Source organism: Gossypium raimondii, chromosome 3, assembly GCF_025698545.1.
Source record: "Gossypium raimondii isolate GPD5lz chromosome 3, ASM2569854v1, whole genome shotgun sequence".
Lineage (NCBI taxonomy): Eukaryota > Viridiplantae > Streptophyta > Magnoliopsida > Malvales > Malvaceae > Gossypium > Gossypium raimondii.
The window spans coordinates 19,341,909-19,364,883 of record NC_068567.1 but is presented as its reverse complement, the minus strand read 5'-3'; the positions used below and the strand labels follow the sequence as shown (position 1 = coordinate 19,364,883).

General features: G+C 30.4%; 1 pseudogene; it reads right to left on the bottom strand.

The window, feature by feature from the left end:
* Positions 1-11,366: 11,366 nt before the first annotated feature.
* LOC105793801 (secretory carrier-associated membrane protein 3-like) lies at positions 11,367-13,934 on the bottom strand (annotated as a pseudogene).
* Positions 13,935-22,975: the final 9,041 nt, after the last annotated feature.

The window sequence follows — 22,975 nt, the reverse complement described above, 5'->3', positions numbered from 1 at the left end:
ACAGATCAGAAATGGCTTTGGAAACTCTTGGAACCAAAATGATGTAGTTACAACTTTAATTAAAAGGAACCTATTGATCTTCAAGGTAAGATTCCTTCCCTGTCTTTTAGACATCAGATTAACTTAATTCATTCAAAGAAAAAGTACAAGAAATTCGTCGACAGCAGGGTACGAATCTGCGCGGGCAGTGCCCATCAGATTTCAAGTCCGTCTCCTTAACCACCCGGACATATCGACGTTGTGTTGCTAAATTACTCTAGAATAAGATATTATCGGTTACAACCAAAGCTTAGCTTAATTCCCAACCTTAGAGAGAGGAGACTAGCTAATTGCCAAAATAAAAATCATCATTTCATAGCGTACCCAGCTTCATATACATTCAAGGGGACATCACTAGTTGACCTAATTCAACTCCATTCATAACAAAGGTCACTGATTGTTGTTATATTTCTTTTTCTTTCTTGGTCTTTTCCTTTAGCTGAAGGCACAACTCTCTGAGTTACTAACATAAGTAGTTCATTTGTTTAGATTTCTCTACCTTTGAGTGGAAAGCACATTCAAATGTTGTGAAAACTTTTGAAGCATATGAAGAAAGAATTAACTATACTTGTCAGTCATGATCTCTAGTAAGTTTTAGCTTTTGGTTTCCCATTCTAGTTTACTTTTATTGGAATGTTATAGTAAGTGTACAATATATAGCTTATGTTGTCTTAATAGGGTAAAAAGTAATTGGGTAAAGCCCTCATCTCTTTATTCAATTTCAATGTTATCTTTTATAATAAATGACTTGTAAAATCAACCAGCCCAAGCTGATATACGTTGTACCTAACCGTTTTATGCTCTTAGTGCCTTCTAAAGTGGCAAATAATTTTCATGTTGGGGATGGATTTGTTTTTTGTTTTCAAGTTGGGTTTGAAGATTCGTAGTTCCATGTATTATCGGAAGTTGGTATAGAGTTTGGTGGCATCATCATGCTTGTCGGTGTGAAAGGCTAGGATGATGATTGGAGGTGCTTCGCATAAAGTGTCGAAAGTCACTAGTGGAAGTTTTAGTGTGTTAACGGGGGTTCTCTGAAGAATTGGAGTGAATTATTGATGTGCGTGGAGAAGTCTAGCCTTCTTTGCTAGTGGGAAAGTCCTTAGATAGGAGTGAAAGCTCGACATCAACCCCATTAAGTAGATACCTACTTTTGTAAAGTTGATGGTATAATAATAGAGTGTCTTATTAAGATGCGATGATATGTGATTGGACCATTATGTAAGTAGTCGGTGATAGAATTGTGAAAGTTTTATTATGCATGGGAAGTGATTAATGTGAGGAATGAATCTAGATCGGACTTTGTGGTAATCCTTATGCCAACAAGTCCTCTAGAAAAGGGGATTGACTTACAAAATACCTGGGCATGTATAATAAAGGCAGGCTAAAATATATACAGCATAAAACGCCAAAAATAAAAAAAATTAAGAAAATAAAACAAATCCGTGCATGATGTGGTCCATAATTCCTCCGTCATATGCTTGCATATAATGCATTGTAGTTTTAACTTGAAAAAGAGCATTTTGTTGGATTTCGCTTCTCTCCAGATTCTAACTCTTCATTCCCGCAGTCTCCGAAATTGGCTCTTATTAAAACTAGTTCTCCAAATTTTGAAAGTTGGATGTATTACCAAATCCATTCTATAATTCATCTTCTGCTTCAACATTAGATTTTCCCCAAGAAATAAAGTTTTCTTTCCACTCCATTTTTACAGTGCAATTTTGGATTGTCAAGTATTGGTGGGGGATTTTTTTTTTTGTTAAATTCTGCTAGTTTAATCTTTGTACTTTTATTTGATCAATTTTAGCCCATATATTTTATTAATTGGTAAATTTTAGTCTTGGCCGAAACAGTAACAACTAAATTTGTTTGGTTAAATTCAATTACTAGTCCTATACTATGTGTGCAGTTCTTGATTTAGTTCATTTTCTCCAATTGGATCATTCCAAGTCCCTATTTTTTTGAAAATTTGAAATTTCAGTTTTAATGTAAATGGTAGTCGATAATCCATTAATTAAATTATTAGTGAGTAATATGTGGAAATAATAAGCTATCATGACATGACACATAGGATAATATGTTTGGCACACTATATTTTGAAAATAACAGAACTTTACTTAATGAATTTAACAATCATTGTTTGGTGAGGATTGAAATTTTAAATTTAGAAAGTATAGGGACTAAAATAATCAAATAAAATAAAGATTTAAACAAATTTTCCTTTATGGAAATAGCCAATAGGTACATCATTAAATATTTGTCTAAGATACCAACAAGTGTTGGGTACAATAGTAAGATACATTATATGCACAATAAACATTTAAATTTTGAAAATAATATTATTAAAAAGGACGACCAAACGTAAATAATGAAACTTGGTTGAAATTATATTATGGCAACTTGAATAATGATTGACGAATTTACCCATTTTGTCTATATGCTAATTTATGAAGTTGGATATTTTGAGGAAGAGGCCAAGCAGCTTGATGTTTTATTTTGAAGGTCAGGAGACCTAGTAGAAAAACTGAAAATTATACAAGCCCCTTAACATAAATATTATCACACCCTTATATTCATTTTTAAAGATTTGTAGATTTTAAAATTAACTGTTTGGAATATGTGAATTTAGATTTTATCTATTGTAATAATAATTTATTTGAGTTTCAATCTAATACATATTTAAAATTATAGAAAGCATGAATTTTCAAATTTATTACTAGATAGACAATCAATAAATTCATGGATTTGTTATTTTAAATCCAAATCTAAATTCTCAAAATGTTACTTTTTCTATGTAATTATATCAATTATAAAAGCAAAATAACACTTCCATTAATGGAGATGACGAAAATAAAAACAACGATAACTATAGTTATAAAAATAAAAAAAAAATTATAATTTAGTGACTAAAACAAAAATACATTAATAATTAGATCATTAATTCTAATTATATAATTTACCTTTTCTTTTTCTTTCATAATAATTATGGTGTCAGAAAAGTCCAAAAGATGCTGTCAATGTCCATCTACCAATTCACTTTATATGATTTTTAACAAGAATGTGCTATAAATCCAAATTAGAAGCCAATGTTCTTTGGCCATGTATTTACTTTAGTTTTCTTGAAAAAACAAAACTCTTCAAGTCCATCGGGACGAAGTTAGGACGAAAATGCAGTGTGAATTACCCAAAAATACCGTTTTTTATAAAAATTATTATATTAGGTCAATTTTTTAAAATTTTTGAGAGAGAGGAAGAAAACGCTTCTAGTTGAACATGTTTTCCGCAAATTTGACAGGAAAATACTTTCAACCGAACACATTTTCATCCTCAGTCAACAAAGTGCGTTTCACACACTCTCTCCAGGGCTTTTTTTAGTGATTTTTTTGGATTTTTTAAGGATAAGATTTTAGGTTTTTTAAGGGTTTTTGTTTAGGGTTTGTAAGGGTTTTTAAAGTTTAAGGTATAGGGTTTTTGTTTTAAGTCCCCAAAATTATTATTTTAAGAAAATTTTAATTTTAATATTTTATATATTCTTTATAATTTTTATAATATTTATATTTTTAAAAATATAAATTTTAGAATTGTTATAAATATTTTGAGTTTTAAAATAATTTTTTTAAATTTAGAATTTATTCTAATTTTTTTGTCATTATTTTGTGACAAATTTGGTAATTTTCAAAATTGACAAGTACCAAAAGGGTATTTATACCAATATATGATTCAATTATTCGAATTGTAAAATTTAACTCAATTTGAAATCCAAACTCGAATTACTCGATTTGGTTAACTCGAAATTTATATTTTTTTTTATTTTTTCAAATTGAATCGAGTTTTAGTCACTTATAGTTTACGGTAGGTGGAGGTTGACCCAAAATGTTCAAAAAATATTATCCCGGATTCTCAAGATATCTTATGGCTGAGTGGCAACTTTGTTGACTCAAAAGGAAAGCATGTCCAGCTAGAAAAATTTTCTTGTCAAATTCGTTGAAAACTCGTCGAGCTGAACGCGTTTTCCTTCTCTCTCTAAAATCAATCTAATCTAATAAATTTTGAAAAACTGGCCTAATCCAATATTTTTTTATTAAAAAAACGGCATTTTTTTATTAATTCACCCAAAGATACGAACGAGGAAATTATTTATTGAGAGTTTTAAATCTTTAAATTAAATTTTCAACAATAAATAAGCATTTCCAAAATCTATGGTTTTAAATAAAAAGTTTTATATGACTTAAAATTTCGTTCAAATTTCTATTTGAGAGATGGAATTGATGTTTTACTACAATATTATTATATTAGTATTTATTTTCCTTGGTGGGGGACACGAGTTCTCATAGGGAGCCTTGGAGCATTAGGTGAGTCTCTTTCTAAGTTTTGAGGAAAAAGTATTATGGAGAGTCATATTATATTTTCCATTTTTTTTACCTAAAACATTAGTAAGAAACAAGTTAGTTTTTTTAGTTAATATTTTCATTTTATTATTAAAATTGGACGAAATAATCAAACAATAACACATAATGAGCTACGTATGCTTTATGTCAACGTACAAAGATTAGTTTGTAATAATACAAATGGATGAAGTTTTTAACAAAAGGACCAATTTACTCTTTGATATAATGTACAATGACTAATTTGCTCATTTTTTTTAATAGAGGAGGCAAAATGCAATTTAACTCCTAGTATAAGGGCCTCCATGATCTTTCATTACAACAAAACAGGTTTTTAGAGGTATTTTTTTGGCCCTATATAGATAGCGCCGCTAAAATTTACGGTGTCTATGTGAGAAAGCGTTGCTATAGAATATGATCTTTAGTGGCGCTTTTTTTTACAAACGACGCAAAAGAGTCGAGCATGTTGTGGCGTTTGTAGCTAGAATCGCCACAAAAGATCATGTTCTTTAGCGGCGTTTGTAGTAAAATCGCTACTAAAGATCATGTTCTATAATGGCGTTTGTGGGAAAACACCACTAACATTAACAAATTTTACCAACCCATTTTATTTCATATAGAACTTGAATTTTTAACATATTTTCCTATAACTTCAAATCCAACAAAAAATTTCAAATCTAAATGATACTATCACGAAAGAAATATGTATATGATCTAAATTAATAATTGAAATAACAAAATATATTCAAAAGTTATATTGTTAAGATATTCTCAGAATAAGAAAATAAAAGTCTAAGATGGAAGATTCTGCGATTGATTCTGCTGAAAGATCTTCATCATATTTTGAAGTTGTAGCTGCAGTTCGTCATATTTTCTTGTTGCCTCTGATGCCCTTGTTGCTGCCTCTGCTTCCCTCGCTGCTGCCTCCGCTTTAAGTTGTAGCTGAAGTTCATCATATTTTCTTTTAGCCTCTACTTCTCTCGATCCTGCCTTTGCTTTAAGTTGAGCAATTTGCTCAATTGTGCTCGCTTGCATCTGAGCCATCTGGTTCTTAACCTCTGAATTTCAGCTTGATCCTAATTCGCCAAAGGCATGTATTGCTACGAGCTGGATCCAAATATTGGGTTGGGCTAACGAAAGATCCTTGAAATCGAACCCAGCTATACCTTTCAGGGCCCAAAACCTCAGTAATAACTCGGTTATCAATGCCGTCCATATTAGCAGAGCTATCACTTGAAGCCATAGCTTCATACTTCGCCCTTTTATCCTTTAGTTTCTCCTAATAGATCAATTAAGAAGTTAGAAATGAAATATATAATCAAGCAAATGCAACATAACTTGGAATTATTTTCATTACAAGCGACGAATTAAACCATTATAATTAAACATGATAAATATTTAAAATAATTCAAATTTTATTAAGTAAATATAGTATAATTTCTGCAGCTTTAGTAGTCATAGGAGATCTATATTTCTTTCTATGTGTAATGTCAAAGAGTTGAAGGCGTCTAACTTTTTTACCAGAAGACAGTTCCTACAATATAGTAGGAAAAATATTATTTAGTAGAAAGTAATTAATATTTGACACAATTAATAAATCCAAAATACCTCGTCATCAGCTACACAAGCAAAACTTTTCGACCCAGCTGTATGCGTGAATTTTTTTTGCCTACTTGTAGTTCCAACTCCCTCACGATCCTATATTATGAAATTATTATTACGTATATAGTAAATACTATAAACCGAAATAATTATAAGAGTTTGGAAGTACGTAATTCCTCTCATTTCTTTGAATTCCAAAATCTAACTGCATCTTCCCATCACATTGAAATAAGACAACCTTCCGTTTGCCATAGTAATCCAACTCAATAATGTCCGTAAGAAGTTCATAATACTCCACATTTCCTTCAACAGGATTACTATCTCTAGCACTAGCATAACTTGTAATTGAAGAATTAACAACTATTCCACAATTTTGAGTCCTCTTCAAACTTTTGCAAGATTTTGTATGAAACCTGAATCCATTGATGAGGAATGCATTATATCATTTTATTACTCTATTCGGACCTTGAGAAAGTCATTTAACTTCTTTATTGACGTCCTTTCCACTCCAAACCTATTGAATTGAAAGTAAATTGATTAATTATAATATTATACGGAAACATTATTTTTTGTCATTGAAAGCTTCAGTTGCATACCGTCTGCCCTAACCATTCATGAAAAGATTCTGTGAATAACTTATGAATCTCTCGATGTTGTAATCTTCGAGAGTTTGAACGAGATCTCAAGACTTGTTTAAACTCACTACGTTAAAAAGTTGATTACTTGGTTAGAAAATAAACAAATGAAAAAGATGAATATTTATCAAATTCTAAAACTTGCGTAATGGTTTAATTGAATCGTGGTGAAAAAGAACATATCGATGTGCTTGTACCCAAAATCTATCATCTAAGTGTGCAATTTCAACTTTACCGGTTAGTTGTCCATAACTTCGAAATAGATAAATTTTAGCTAAGTTATGATTAGTGAGCCCAGCATTTCTACTTGGTCTATTTAGTCTTTTTTCAACTTTGTAACACCTCTAACTCGTATCCGTTGCCGAAACAGGGTTACGAAACATTACTAGAGTTTACAGATCATATCATAGACATTTCATATAATTTAGCAATCATATCAGAAATCAATAAAAATCAATCATATTGTCCCTCATGTGAGCCTTGAGGCCAAAATACATGTTAGAAACAAGTCGGGACTAAACCGGGTACTCAAAACATTTTTTAGAAACATTTAATATTTTTAACACTACAGGGGTCACACGGTTGTGTGACTAGGCCATGTGACTCACACGGCCAAGAGACACACCAGTGTAACTCACTGACTTGCATTCTTTTAAAAGATACAAGGGACACATGGCTGTGTTACCTGGCCGTGTGTCACACACAGCTGAAACACACGTTGTGTGGACGAAAATAGGTCATTTTACAAACCATATTTCTCACCAAATTTGGTATCAACCTACAATCAACGTTACGTATATCAACAAGTCATAATTAGGCATCTAAAAGAAGTCAAAATAAGTGTATTCATGCATTCAATATATTCATATGTATAACTAACTTATATGCATTTTTGTACCCAAGGTTTACCAAGCTAATTTGTTTTATTTCAAACCAAGTCACTTACCTACCAAAACATACCATTTGGTGCCAAAATGTATTTCAAATACTAACATATTTAGATATATATACCTTACATATTAAGGTACCATTTCATAAAAAAATTCATCACATTCCAAATCACGTGTATAAAATGCACATTTAGCTAACTTTTTACCTTTCACCATACACCTATAAACCAAACCAAACATCAACCATATAAGACAAATATGCACAAACCAAAATGTGCCAAAACACAAGCCAAATAAGAGGCTAATCTCAACAAAATACATATATGCCAACATTAACCAAATTACCTATACATGTCATTATAACCAAAATCAAAACATTCGAAAGTACTGATAGAACTAATGGATAATGTGATATATCTCTGATAAGCTTCCAACCCGATCGAGCTTCCGATAATCTGGAAAGTAAAGGAAAACAACTACGTAAGCAATGAATGCTTAGTAAGCTCGTATAAACTTTAATTATATCAATCCATTTCAAATATGAAATTTATACATATCAAGAATAATCCAATATTGATACCGCAATACTTGTGAAGTTATATTCAATAACTCATAAGGTGAATAAATCCACAACATCACTTATACATATTATTCCTAGCATAGTAGGATTTTAAAAAACTTTAACTCTTCCAAATTTCTTTATTTTCATTTGTATTTCTTTACTTTCCACACTCATTCCATATGCATAACATACCAGTCATAAATATATTATTCAACCATAGCCACAAGCTAGTGCATTTAAACATAGCCTTTTTCGAATTAATCACATGATAAGTCATTTCATAAGAAATTGCATAACTTAAACCTTACCACTCTTTCATGAGCACTAGCATATTTTCTCTTGAGTACTTACCATTTCAGTGCATCATATAAATAACATATTACCATTCAACCAATAGCTTGGCACTTGCCTAAGCATCAACAACAACACTTATTAGCGTACTTGTACATATTTCATATAAATTCAACATTGATAAATTTATTTTCTCGAAATGTCACACTTGAGTTTATTACTCGTCTCAACTTACATAATTTCCTTGTATCGCCATATCAAAAATATTCATATATGTACGTATCGTGATACATATCATTCTATTACCGTTTCTTCATAAATATATATCATTCATTTCATTATATCAATATATCATTTACCATAATTTCCATGTATTTCAGATAAATATCAAGAAACATGTATAAGCTCAATAATAATCAAATTTCCATATACATATAATTTCCACATTACGTGTCCATATAACATGTACAAATCATATCCATACAGTTCAAATTTATTTTCGTAATAATTCGTCTCGAATTTAGATCATCTCATACCAGAACTTTGCTTGTTGAACCATTTAAATATCGACAGATACACGGGTAGAACACAAAGTGTACGATTTTGTAATTCATTAATTCATATACAGGTATGCTCTTGCACACATGTAAACGGGAAGCTCTTTCGAGCCATATAATGAGAAGCTCATTCGAGCTATATAACAAGAAGCTCATAAGAGCCATAATCGGAAAGTTCAAGCGAGCCAATATTAGGAAGCTTTGAAGAGCCATTAATCAGGAAGCTCATAAGAGTCAGTTATCGAGAAGCTCTCCGAAGAGCCAATTATCGAGAAGCTCATAAGAGCCATAAACAGGAAGCTCGCAAGAACCATATAACAGGAAGTTCTGGAGAGCCATATATCGGGACGCTTATAAGAGTTGCGGTGTGTCCACAACACATGTAGGATCACAACCAAATCGGGATGCTCTGAAGAGCTATTAACGGAAAGCTCGTAAGAGCCAAATATCAGGATGCTCGTAAGAGCTGTGGTGTATCCACAACACATGCAGGATCACAACCAATTGGGAACCCTGTATCCTTCGAATTTCATTTATTCAAATGGGACTTAATATTTGTCGAATATGTGATTGATTTTCATACATGAAAATTACACAATTCACATACATAACATTCAATTTATATAAATATACAATTTTTGTTACACGAACTTACCTGTCTAAATTGTAGAAATACCAAAGTTTAGGGGTATTTTGGTAATTTTCTATTTTCCTTGATTTTTCACCCGATCTTGATCTAAATTAATAATTTCATTCAATATATTAATTTAGACAATAAAAATTCATTTCATGCAATTTTTATTTTTGAAATTTTACAAAATTGCCCTAAAGTTTTACTTTTATTCAATTTAGTCCCTAACCCAAAACATGCAAATTAACCATTTTAATTACAAATCCAAGCTAGCCGAACATTCATGGCATTATATACAGCCCATTTTTGTAATAATTTCACAACAAACCCTTGTATTTATATTATTTCAACAATTTAGTCCCTAATCAGAAAATTTATCAAAATCACTTAACAAAATACTTTTAAATAACAACTAATATCTTAAATTCATCATTTAGCATCAAAATTCATATAGATTAATCAATGGAAACATCCAAAATCTATAACAGTTTCAAAATCGAAGGTATGGGTTAACTGGACCTAGTTGTAACGATCTCAAAAACATAAAAATTAAAAGAAACGGGTGAAAGATGGCTTACTATGCATGAATTAAAGCATGATCAAACATTGGTTCTTCTTGCCATGATGTTTTGGTGGTTTGGAGAAGATGATAAGTACCAAAATATCTTTCTTCCTTTTCATTTTACTTATTTTAATTTAATTTATCAAATTACCATATTACCCTTGGTTAATAATTAATTTAAAACACCAAATCTATGCCCATATTTCTCCATCACATAAATATATGGCACAATTACCATCAAAGGAAAATTTAATTTCACAATTGGTCCTTCAATTTAATTAAATTCTAACTAAATAAACTTATTTACAATTTAATCCCAAACTTATTAGGACTAAAAGAAAAATTAATCCAAAAGCTAGTGGAATCAATCATAACACCACCGCTTGGAAACTTTGACCATGGTTTAATTACTATTTATATCCCTTTTTCCTTTATCAATTACCCATTTAGTCAAATTGTGATTAAATTTTACATTTTTTACAATTTAGTTCTTTTTAATTAATTAACTATCGAAACGTTAAAATTTTTTAACGAAACTTTAATAACACCTTAATGCCACTCCGTAAATATTTGTAAAAATATTTACGGCTCAATTTATAGAAACGAGGTCCCGAAACCTCACTTTCTAAAACCACTTGACTTAGGATTTTACCACTCGAACCTAATAATTCATTATAAATCATAAATTACCAATTCTAAAATCTTTTTAAAACCATATTTGACTCGTAAATATTAAATAATAAAATTTACGAGCTCACTCGCCAGATTTGGTGGTCTCAAACCACTGTTTCTGACACCACTAAAAATCGGGCTATTACAAACATATTTTAAATATCTAGAGCAAAATGTCATAAACTCCTCTGCTAAGTAACCTTCAGCAATTGATCCTTCTGGATAATGCTTATTACGACAATAAGACTTCAATTTGCATAGGAACCTAAACACGATATACAATATTATCAAAAGTTGTAATTAAAGGTATATTCATGAATGAATGAAAACTTTGCAAATAAATTAGCACCTCTCTATAGGATATATCCACCGATAGAAAATCGGTCCACCAAGTTTTGCTTCATGAAGGAGATGGATTAGCAAATACCACATAATTGTGAAGAACGAAGGTGGAAAGATCATCTTCAAGTTGCATAAAGTCAAGGTGGCTCGATCTTATACTTTCTCAAGTTCTTCAACAATCAAAACTTTGCTACAAATAGCTTTCATTAAAATAAAAGCAAATAAAATAAATTCACATCAAAATAGCCCCAATTTTTTGGTCAATGATATAACACGTTTAGTGCTACTAAGATGCACAATGCACAGAACCAAAAAAAAATGTAGCAAAAAGCCATCATAGAAGCTTACACACCTAAATATGTTGAAAATGCAACATATTGCAATCTTTGTAGATGAATCGGAATTTCATTAGCAATATCATGATGAATGATAGGAAAAATGGTGGCCAATTTTTCTCTTCCAGCACAACTCCGGCTGCAAAATTGAGAAGTAAAATTGTAGTTTAAGGCAAAAATGGAAAGAGTTATTGACCATAAAAGAAATAAAATCTTGTCAAATATTTTGCAAAAAGAAGAGTGATCTAGACCAAATATTGAAGCTGTGAACAAAACTAAATGCGATTGGTTTGACTAGTCAAATTTTAAAGGAAAATGAAAGGTACCTCTTGCCACTGCCTCTTCTCTCCTTCTCACTTCCTGCATTGAATTAGTTGACCAGTGAAAATTGCAGGGATACTATGATTTATGAGCTACCAAAGAGCAGTAACAAAATAACAATTTTGTTATTTGTTTGTGAAATAAACATGCAAGAACGAGAAATTGTAGTTTAAACCATCCAAATAACTTAGTATGCTAAAATAAATAGAATACACATGATATTCCACAAACAGCCTAATAATAGTATTTTATCAGTAATTTGTAATACTAGGATAATTGAGATACATTCTCACTTTCATTACATCAGATTCTATGTTGATGATGTCTTTGGAAGAGAATTGTGAGAACAAAAATAAATCTATGATTCTGTACAACACAAACGACTTCAAAGTTGTAAAATTTATCATACAACATACCTGTCCCCTCCTTCTCAGATCAGCCTCCTTAGCCTGGAGTTCCTTTTCTTTCTTCTTTAAATCCTATATTTCAACATAAACCCAGAATAGTGAGGCTCAAGGCTTAATCGAATTATGGAAATTGAATTTAGACAAGTTTTTACCAACTTGATTACGTGATCCTCCTGAAGCTATATCAAGAGGAATATCAATTGTTGCCTCACGCTCATAACTAAAACCAGCAGGTTTATGAGGTAGCGGTGAAAGTCTTGAGTTTGAGGCAGGTGGAACGCTTGCAGTGCTCTGAAAATCACATGGATAATATCATTCAAGAAGCAAGTAATATAAGAAAATTTTCGATATCCAGTTGTTCCGAAGCAATATTAGAAGTGGCCAAATTACAGCAAGGAACTTAACTTTTCAAGATTAAATCATCCTATAATTATACTCGTTCTAACTTTAACAATAAGTTTTGAATTAATGTTCACTTGTTACTTTATATTAAAGATTTAGCTTACCGTTGAAAATAAACCTCCTCCAAATTTAGACTGGCCAGGTGCCTTCCCTCTTGATGTTGTATCCTGCACAAAATTATCAGAACAAGAATCATATTAACAAAGAAGCTTGTTAGCATCTAAACACAAATTATTGACAGATAAATCAAGTTATAAAGCTCATTAATTTACCATAGTCTACATTTCCTGGAATTGAATAAAGGTTTATTTGAGTGCATTAATTAAAACCACAAGAACCCCCTTTTCTGCTTATTGCATGAATCATACATGAAATATAGGTTAAAAGGTACAAATTAGATTAATTAGTGAGTTGACAGTAAAGAAAAGATATCTTTTTTCTCTGAGTATTGTAGATATATGATTAAATAAAACATGGAGAAACCATTATCCAAGTCAATTTTCTCAAAATCAACAATATGCTAGTAAGAAAGAAATTATCCTTAGTACTAGGAAAATGATTTTTTAACAAAGTGATGATAAATTCAGTAATTGAACAAGCTTAAATGAGCTTTGTACAGTATTTAATGCTTATTCGTCAACAAGAAAACAAGAGGTACTTCAATGATCACATAAACTGGAACAACCAAATAAAGGGCTTTCAAGAACCGGATTCAACCAAAACTTCATATCAAAGTCAAAATCTAAAAAAATATAACAAGTCAATCTATTTTCTCCTACTAAACCTTTCAGAAAAACCCTAAAATTTTTAAAATTTTATAATAAAAATAGAACAGAGCTGCGCCACAATTAAACTTCAAAATTCAAAACTCATTCAAACATCATCAAATAAAAAAAATACATAAAAAGTTAAATTAACAAGGAGGATAAACTGACAGCGAAAGGACTAACTTCTTCTTCTTCCTCGTCGAAAGGATTTTTATCAATATATGATGTTATATCAATAACTATACTCATGTTTAAGAAAATTAAATTAAATTAATCCAACAAGAACATCAAATCCAGGGGAAATTCAATACCAAAGGCGAAAAAAGAATCAAACATAGGGACAATTAGATTAAAAACAACAACAAAGTCAGCTCTAACTTAACTAAAATCAATGGAATTAACAAAGAAAATACGTAAAAAAATTAAAGGGAAAAAAACCCAGAGCCGCAAAATAAACATATCAAACAATGGAAATTTGGTTCCAGCAAAATTTCAGAAATGAAGAACAGAAAAAATCAAGAATTAAAATGAAAATTTAGAAAACAAAATCGAGAAAAGAAAAGAAAATAGTTTATTAGATTACCTTGAAATAAAAAGGAATTTGGGGGGGAGGGAATGATTTGGGGGAATTGGGGAAAAAACTAAGTTAGGGATTTGGGGAAAATGTTTTGGGGAATAAAGGTTGGAGTGTCAGCTATCAAAACGGTGCCGTTTCAATAAAAAGTAAAAAATATTTGCGGTGTTTATGGGCAAAACACCACTATTGCTTTACCTTTTTGCGGCGTTTATAGGAAAAATGCCGCTAACGCTACTCCCATTCGGTGTACCTTTGCGGCGCGTAGCATAAAACACCGCTAAATATGTACTATTTACGGCGCTATTTCCACTAGCGCCACTATATAACGACTTATTGCAGTGATTTTTAGTTAGCGCCATTGATAGTATATATTTGTGGAATTTTTCAATACAATCGCCTTTAAAAGTTCAACCTTTGCGGCATTTTCGATCCAAACTCCACTAAAAACGCCGCTAAAAGCTTAATTTGCTATAGTGTTTTTACCTAAGTTTTGATTTTCAAAGTATTTTAATATAACAAAATATTAAGAATTAATTTAGATTTTGAATCCTTTAATCGAATAAGTTAAAATCAATTTAAAATTCTTTTAAATACATAAAAACAAGTTTCCAAAATGCTTTGAGTTATTACAAGTGTTTTTAATTGACCCAAAAAATGTTCCAAAATTTTTTTTCAAACCAATTTAAGGCTAAGTATCAACACCTAAGCTTGGGGTATCAATACTCCCCTCAATTAGTCTCCAAATCATTTTCTAAATAGGGTAAAGTATCGATACTTGACCTAGATATTGATACCATTGGTAAGATATCAAATCTTGGTAAGTTAGTAGTCAAATCACTATCTAGAATGGCAAAATATCGATACATGTACTTTAGGTATTGATACCAAGCCTCAAAATATTGATACTAGGCTCCATGGTATTGATACTTAGCTATCTCTAACGACTATGTTTGATTTATGTATCGATACCTCTTTTATAAGTATTGATACCTAAGTTTGCAAGAGGTATTTAATGCGCACAATTAATGCTTTAAATGGCTAAAAATTCTCTCAAACAACCCAATAGCAATAAATTAATTAAAGGGTATAAATATGATTTATAGCACTCCATTGAAGATAAGAAACATATTCAAAAGTTCAAAAATCATGTATTCAAATATTTCATTCTTGTATTTGCTCTATTCTATTTGTAAACACTTGTCAAGAAAAGTTTATATTTTCATTTAAGTGTTTACTTGTAACATATGAGTGCTTATACTTTGTAAACCATTACCTTTAAGATGCTTTCTCTATTTGCTTATTACTTTCCTTATTTGTGAGATTACTTAAGGTTTTTGGGTAGAAAACCTTAAGGGACTAATGATGTTATCTTGCCATTTTAAAAGATAGAGATTTGTAAAAGTTTATACCTTGTCCTTAAAAGGTGTTGATTCTAAGATAGTGAATTGGGAAAATCCTTAATTGAGTAAAACTAAGGTAGTGGAGATAGGCAATTGAGGCTAAACTATTATACATTGTTGTGTTGTTTTTAAGCTTTCAATTTGTCATTTTTAATTACCAATTCACCCTTTCTTAGTGTTTATCAAGCTTATAATTGGATTGAAAGCTAGTAATCTAAAGATGGTGTAACAATCAAGAAAAAAAGTCCACGAGAAGCTCAAGATAGAAGCTAAATAAAAGGTTTCTTACATGAAAGAAGTATGTCCCATGGAATTTGAGCAAAAATTTGTAATGTTAGGAGAATGACACTCTACAATGGGACCACCATTCTTAAATAGAATAAGCCATTCATACTAGATGACAAAAATAAAGTTATTCATCTAAACCAATTCCTAAGAAGTTTGTAGGGTGATCACACATGAACCTTCAATCCCCCCCCCAAAAAAAGAATATGAGACATTATTGTTCCTAAAAAATAAGATGATTGGGATGAGGTAGATTTGAAGATAATTCAACTTAATGTTAAAGTTGTGCACACTCTATTTTGTGCTCTTTGCCCAAATGAGTAGAATATAGTCTTTCTATGTAACAATGTAAAGGAGATATGTGACAAGCTTAAAGCCACCCATGAAGGAAAGAGTGAAGTAATCAAATATTAGCTTGATCACTTGGGATTGTGAGTTGTTCAAAGCCAAACGAAAAGAAAGAATCAAATATATGTCTGATCGATGCATCGATATCAACAATGGCCATAACGCTCTTTTGAATACTTATCCTAATAAGGACTTGGTGAAGAAGGCATTCAATTTTTAAAGAAATCAAATTAAATTTTTAACTTTTTTTACAAAATCTTAGACAATAGACATACAATTTTAGGACTTTAAAAATCATGTTGAAATCATTTGAAAATTGGTTTCTAGGAGTTCGGAGTTGTTCAAGATAAAAAAAAAAGCCTCAAAAGGAAAAAAATGTGTAAAATAGTACTAGAACCTTGTACAGAACACTATGGTGTTGGTACATGTCCCCATTTGTATAGATACAAGTCCCCTAAACTATAGCTTTTTGCATTCTAACTTACATGTTGTGATACTACTGAGTTAAAGTATCGATACAACTAGTCCCTGACCGCGCCTCTGCATCCGTGCACTAAGGCTATGAATCAACATAATTATCTCTAAATATCTAATGGTATACTGTAAGTGTGACAGGTCAAGTTGTAATATTTATAATGTTACAATGGAACACTTGAGTATTTTGAGGATCGAACCCATGAGAGTTCAGGGATAAAGTGATCCCTAAGAAACAAGCATTCAGATAGGAAGTCTAGCTACTACTCACTAAGTACTATATTTCGACAGTTCATAATAAAGGGTAATTACACTAATCGACTATCTAACCCTAAGAAGGGCCAAAATATAAAACATGCAAAATTATACAATTAAAAATTCAAGACACACAAACAGTTGGTTGACTTCCATGTTGCTGATTAGTCATTAAATTAGGGATCTAAAAGACTTAACCTTCTAATTGGCTCAATTTTACCTCTCGATCACCATATTACCAAATTGGATGATTTAGTTTGGTATCTCTTAACCTCACCAAACTAACTCAGGACAATCAAATTGGTGCTCCATAGGATCTCCTCTCGGTCTCACCTATGTAATTGTTCACCTAGAGTCGTCAATTTTAAGTTTTGAAGTCTATTTGATTTAATCCAGCTTTTTACGATTTAGTCCCTGTACCAAAAGCGAACTAAAAAACACTTCTCTCAACCAACCACCATAAAATTAGTTACCAATAATCATTTCCATGCACACAACCACCCAACACATACTCAAATCATACATAAAAATAAGCACAAGAGTAGGGTTAAGAAAAGCTTAAAAATTTCTTGATGGATGCTTGAAAAAAATTATGACAACAACAATGGAGGTAGCAAATACAAATAAAGTGCATATTTTTAGACTTTGGAAAGGAAATAAAACTAACATATGTTGAAGGATTTGGATGAAAATGAAAATACAAAGCAAAGTTAAAGTACCAAAGTGCAATTAATACCCGAGCTATTGTAAAAACTAACTAAATTACCAACTAAACTCAGAAAAGCTGTGAACTAAAAACCTAAAAACGAAGAATAAGTAACTGCTTAGCTTAAAAGATGAAATAAAAGGTGACTCTTTTAAAGTTATTAGCCAAAAGTGCCTTTTAACAGTTGAATACAATTCCAAATTTTAGACAAAAATGCCCTTAAAAGTTGTATTTTGGCTTGGGTTGATGTTGGACAAAAATTTACCCTTGCAACTATTTTTCTCCTTGTTAGGCAGTGGTGTAGCGACACTTAGGCTAGTGTCGCGACACCCTAGATAGTATCGCACTCGTGGTTGTGAGGGGTTTTGGTGTCATGACATCCTACCTCTAGTGTCGCGACATCACTGGTGTTAGCTCTAATTTCTTCATTTTAACACATTCAGATATATCATAACTTCGGAGGCTCGGTATCACGATGTTGGCTTGGTGTCGCAACATCTTACCATCGGTGTCGCAACTCTTTTGACAATAGGCTCCATGTTGATTTTGTGTTGAAGTTTTGCATCCTCAAGGTGAAAGGGTTCGATGTCGTGACATCCATATCATTAGTGTCGCAACACTTACTTTGGATGATGTTTTTCTTGAAGTCGAGCCATTATTGTCTACACCAACTCAAACATTTCATTAGGTTCTTCATGGCACCGTGTTGCCAATTTGGGTCTCATTAGGGACAAAAACTCAGCTAAAAATGTTTTATTAATGGTGAAAGTTAAAACTCGACAAAAATAAAGAAAAAACACTTAAATTTCTTGAGAATAAGCTCCTCGAGTGTATTGGAGAGCCTAATTTGACATATCAAATTATGGTAGATTAGTCCCTCAACCAAAAATCACCTTACAAACATCTTCATACCAAAGTTTGAACTTATAGAACTCAAACACCAAGTTTAAAAAATTGAAAACACGTACTAAAACACCTCAAAACATGGTGAGCATATACATGTTACATGATTAGCCAATTATAAGCATGTACCTATATAGACTTATGCATACTAGCTCATTAATTATCTTAAAACATACCCATCACCTTAACATTAAAATGCAGAAATCATAATCATCATTTATATCATTTAAACATGTCATTCAATTTCTCACATTATCCTACAAGACTCATATAGTCTCCTAGACTTAGGCACATGCCATTACTTATCAACCATCAAAGAGACATTACAAGGACTTTGGTGAGACATATTTCGTAACTAAATACACCCATAATCATGTATATTAACATAACCAAATGAAATAGATCAAACATGGATGTATAGCATGGAAATTACATGTAATATGATCTAAACTTGTTTATTTCCATCTAGTCCTCCTTAAACCTTAGTGAGATCAAACCTTACCAAAATCAAAGTATGAATAAACCAAATAAACTTTATTTCTATAGAAAATACACTTCATATCCAGTAATCTGAAATAACTGAAAATGTACCTATAACAGAAAAACATTTAAAATTACAAACTTCCACTAAACTTGAATATCATCAAATGAAATTACACCTATATGAACAATGTGCTCATACAAAACCTTAGGTGGTAGCCCCTTAGTAAGCATATCCGCAATCATGGAGTTTGTTCCAATATCCTTGATAGACACCTAACCACTTTAAACTCTTCTTTTAACAACAAGGAATTTTATGTCTATATGCTTTTACTTTGATGTGCTTCATTGTTATTGGAATAAAAGACTGCATATTTATTGTCACAAAACAACTTAAGTGACCTTTTTATCCCATTCACATTTCATAGCTTAGTGACAAAATTTCTTATCCATATTCCATGGTTAGATGCCTCGTAACATGTTATAAGCTCAGTTGCAATGGTGGAAAGAAGCTATGAGTGTTTGCTTAACACTCTTCCAAGAGACAGCTCCTCTAATAATTAGATAGACATAACTTGATGTAGGTTTTATGCTATTTTAACATCATGTAAAATCGGAGACTATATACTCGATTATCTCTAGCTTATCAGATCTTCGACATATGAATACGTGATGTTTGATTTTCTAAAGAGACCGCATAACTCGTTTGGTTGCTTTCCAATGATTCATACCTAGATTGCTCAAATATTTACCTAACATCCTAATAATGTACGCAATATTTAGATGCGTGCAAACCTGAGCATACATTAAACTCTTCACTGCTGAAGCATAGGGAACCTTTTGTATTTCCTTAGCCTCAAAATCATTCTTGGGGCATTAATCAAGACTAAACTTGTCTCCTTTAGCAACAGGGGTATCACATGGTTTACAATCCTACATGCCAAATCTCTTTAATATATTTTCAATATAGGCCCTTTGTGATAATTCAAGAATACATTGAGAATGATTTTGATGTATATGGATTCCTAATACAAAGTTGCATCACCAAGATCTTTCATTTTAAAATTCCTTGCTAAAAATCTTCTAGTTTTATGCAACATGCCTATGATATTACTCGCAAGCAGTATGCCATTGACATATAAAATAAAAATATATACTTACTCCCACTAAATTTGTGGTATATGCAATCATCAATCAAATTTATCTCAAAACCGAATAATATAATCTCTTGGTGAAATTTATAATACCATTGATGAAAAGCTTACTTAAGACCGTAAATGGATTTCTTCAATTTGCAGACCATTGAATTTGTATCATTAGATACAAAGTTTTCTGGTTGCACGATATAAACCATCTTATCAATGCCACCATTGAGAAACACAATCTTGACATCCATCAGATGTAGCTCAAGGTTAAAATGTACTACTAGATCCATTATAATCTTAAAAGATTCTTTCGATGCAATCAGAGATAAAGTCTCTTTATAATCGATGTCTTCTTTTTGTGTAAAGCATTTAGCAGCAAGATGTGTTTTGTACCTCTCTATATTACCTTTTGAATCCCTCTTGGTTTTATATTTTCTAAATATTTATATTTTTAATTTTTAATAATTTTATTGCATTTCTTGATTTAAAAGACATATTTTAAATATATTTTATTTTTAAAATTAATACTAATTCAATAGAGTGTATAAACATTGAAAACTAAATTTACTAGTATTCTATTACAATTTAATGGAGCGACGAAAATATTAAATGTCAAGAATATTAATAATGAAATTGAAACTTTTATAATTAAGTGATAAAATAAAAACAGTTAAATATAATTTGCCCAATAATTTTAAAAATCAAACTAGATCAAATACAACAAATATTAATTTCTCTTGTCCATTTGATCTTTTTTAAACAATTCATCTCATTCATAGTGGGTCACTATAGAGGGTGTGTTCTCCGTTGAGGTAGAAAAGTACTTTTAGGTTAAAAGTGTTTTCTATCATAGAAACAATGAATAACATTTGGCTTTTGTAATCAAAAGTAAGGTCAAAAAGTGTTTTTCCACCCAAATGCAAAAATTGAGATTTAGGTACTTTTGGTTTTGTGTTTGGAAGTGAAAATTATCAAAATATCATCATTTTATGTTAATTATTTAGAAGGCATATAAAAGTTAGATTAATTTATATTTTTATATCATTATATTAAATTATTTAATATTTTATGTATCATTATAGTCAATTATTTAAATAGCATTTACTATGAAGGAGCTTTACTTGAATATCATTACTGACTTGAACATGATTATACTTAGACTTTAAAACGGATTAGGACACTTATGATTTACCAAAAAATATTTAAATTTTATTTATTATGATATTTAATTTTTAAATATATATATATCATCGATTTTCCAAATAATTTATAAAGTAAACTATAAAAATAGTCACTTTTGTTTGTCTCGGATTACATTTTAGTCACTTATATTTGAAACGTTACGTTTTAGTCACTTACGTTATTATTTTATTACGAAGTGGTCACTTTACCGCTAAACTTCGTTACCTCCCTAACGGTAGTTCTACGTGGGAGTCCAAATGGATTTTAAATGTCAACTTGGATGTCCAGTTGCTGGGATGAAAATAGGTTTGAATTTAAATAAATTTAATTTGGACTGCCACGTAGGACATCCAAGTTGACATTTAAAACCCATTTGGACTGCCATGTAGGACTGTCGTTAGGGAGGTAACGGAGCTTAACGGTAGAGTGGCCACTTCATAACAAAACGATAACGTAAGTGACTAAAACGTAACATTTCAAACATAAGTGAGTAAAATGTAATCTGAGGCAAACAAAAGTGACGATTTTTGTAGTTTACCCTAATTTATATTAATTACTTAAAAAAGTATTTAAAATTTATATTTCAGGTATCATTATATTAAATTATTTAAATATTATATAACTTTTCTAATTTTTTTACTTTTTACTATCTTATCTAAAAAAGACATTTTAACTTTTAACCACAATTTTTAACAGTAATAGAGAGCACTAAAAACTAACAAACACATTTTTTTTTACCATACTTTTCTCTCACACTTTTTTCTAAAAACACTTTTGAAAATATTTTTTAACTGTAACAACAATGGAGAACTAGCCTAAAATCTAATGTTGGTGCTATAGTGAGCAGTGGATAAGAAATTGGGTAGCAGGGATAAAAGCGCAATTTGAGAAAAGAGTTTCATTTGTTGATTAAAAGTTTTAAGGTTAATATATATTGCCTCCTGAACTTGTTCACTTGTATCCAGTTAGTACTTATTCTTTTCGACCTAGGTGGTATCCAAACTTGTATTCCATCATATAATTTGATATCTCTATAATAATATCGTTAGCTTGTATTGATATGATACTAATTTCCAATTCAACAATGACACGTGACAATCTCTCAACATGCTATGTGACACACAAATAAAAATAATTTTTAAAAATATATGCATTTTTCACATAAAATGAACCTAGACAACTAATTGTCGAGATTCATTTTAGATGTGATTTAGTAATTTTATTTTTATAAACTATAAAGTTATTTATATTATTATATAATTAAATATTTATAATTTTAAAAATATAAATTAATATAAAAATATAAAAAAATTCACATGTGCTTTTTAGTAATTTTATGTGTTTATATAAATTTATAAACTATACGTTTTATATATTTATAAATTATATATTTTCAAAGGCCTTTTACATATTTTTAATTGCATATATATATAATTTTGTTATAAATTTATAAATTCATATTTTATATATTTTTAAAAATAATAATAACTTAAAAATTAGAATAATTTAAAATATGTAAAATTACTAAAACACATATTTTATATATAACAAGTGATTGTCTAGATTCAAATGTAAAAGGATTATATATATATATATATTTATTAATTTATATAATTTTAAAGATTTTTATTTATATGTGCCATGGGTTAATTGATTATTAGTGTCAATTCAACATAAACTAATGGTATTAATACATAAGTAGTAACGGAATATAAATTCAGATGAGTACCAACTAAGAAAAAATAATCCAAGTCTACGGGCAAAATATATATTCACCCAAAAATAAATAAATGAAAAATAAGAATATCTTATCTTATGGGTTT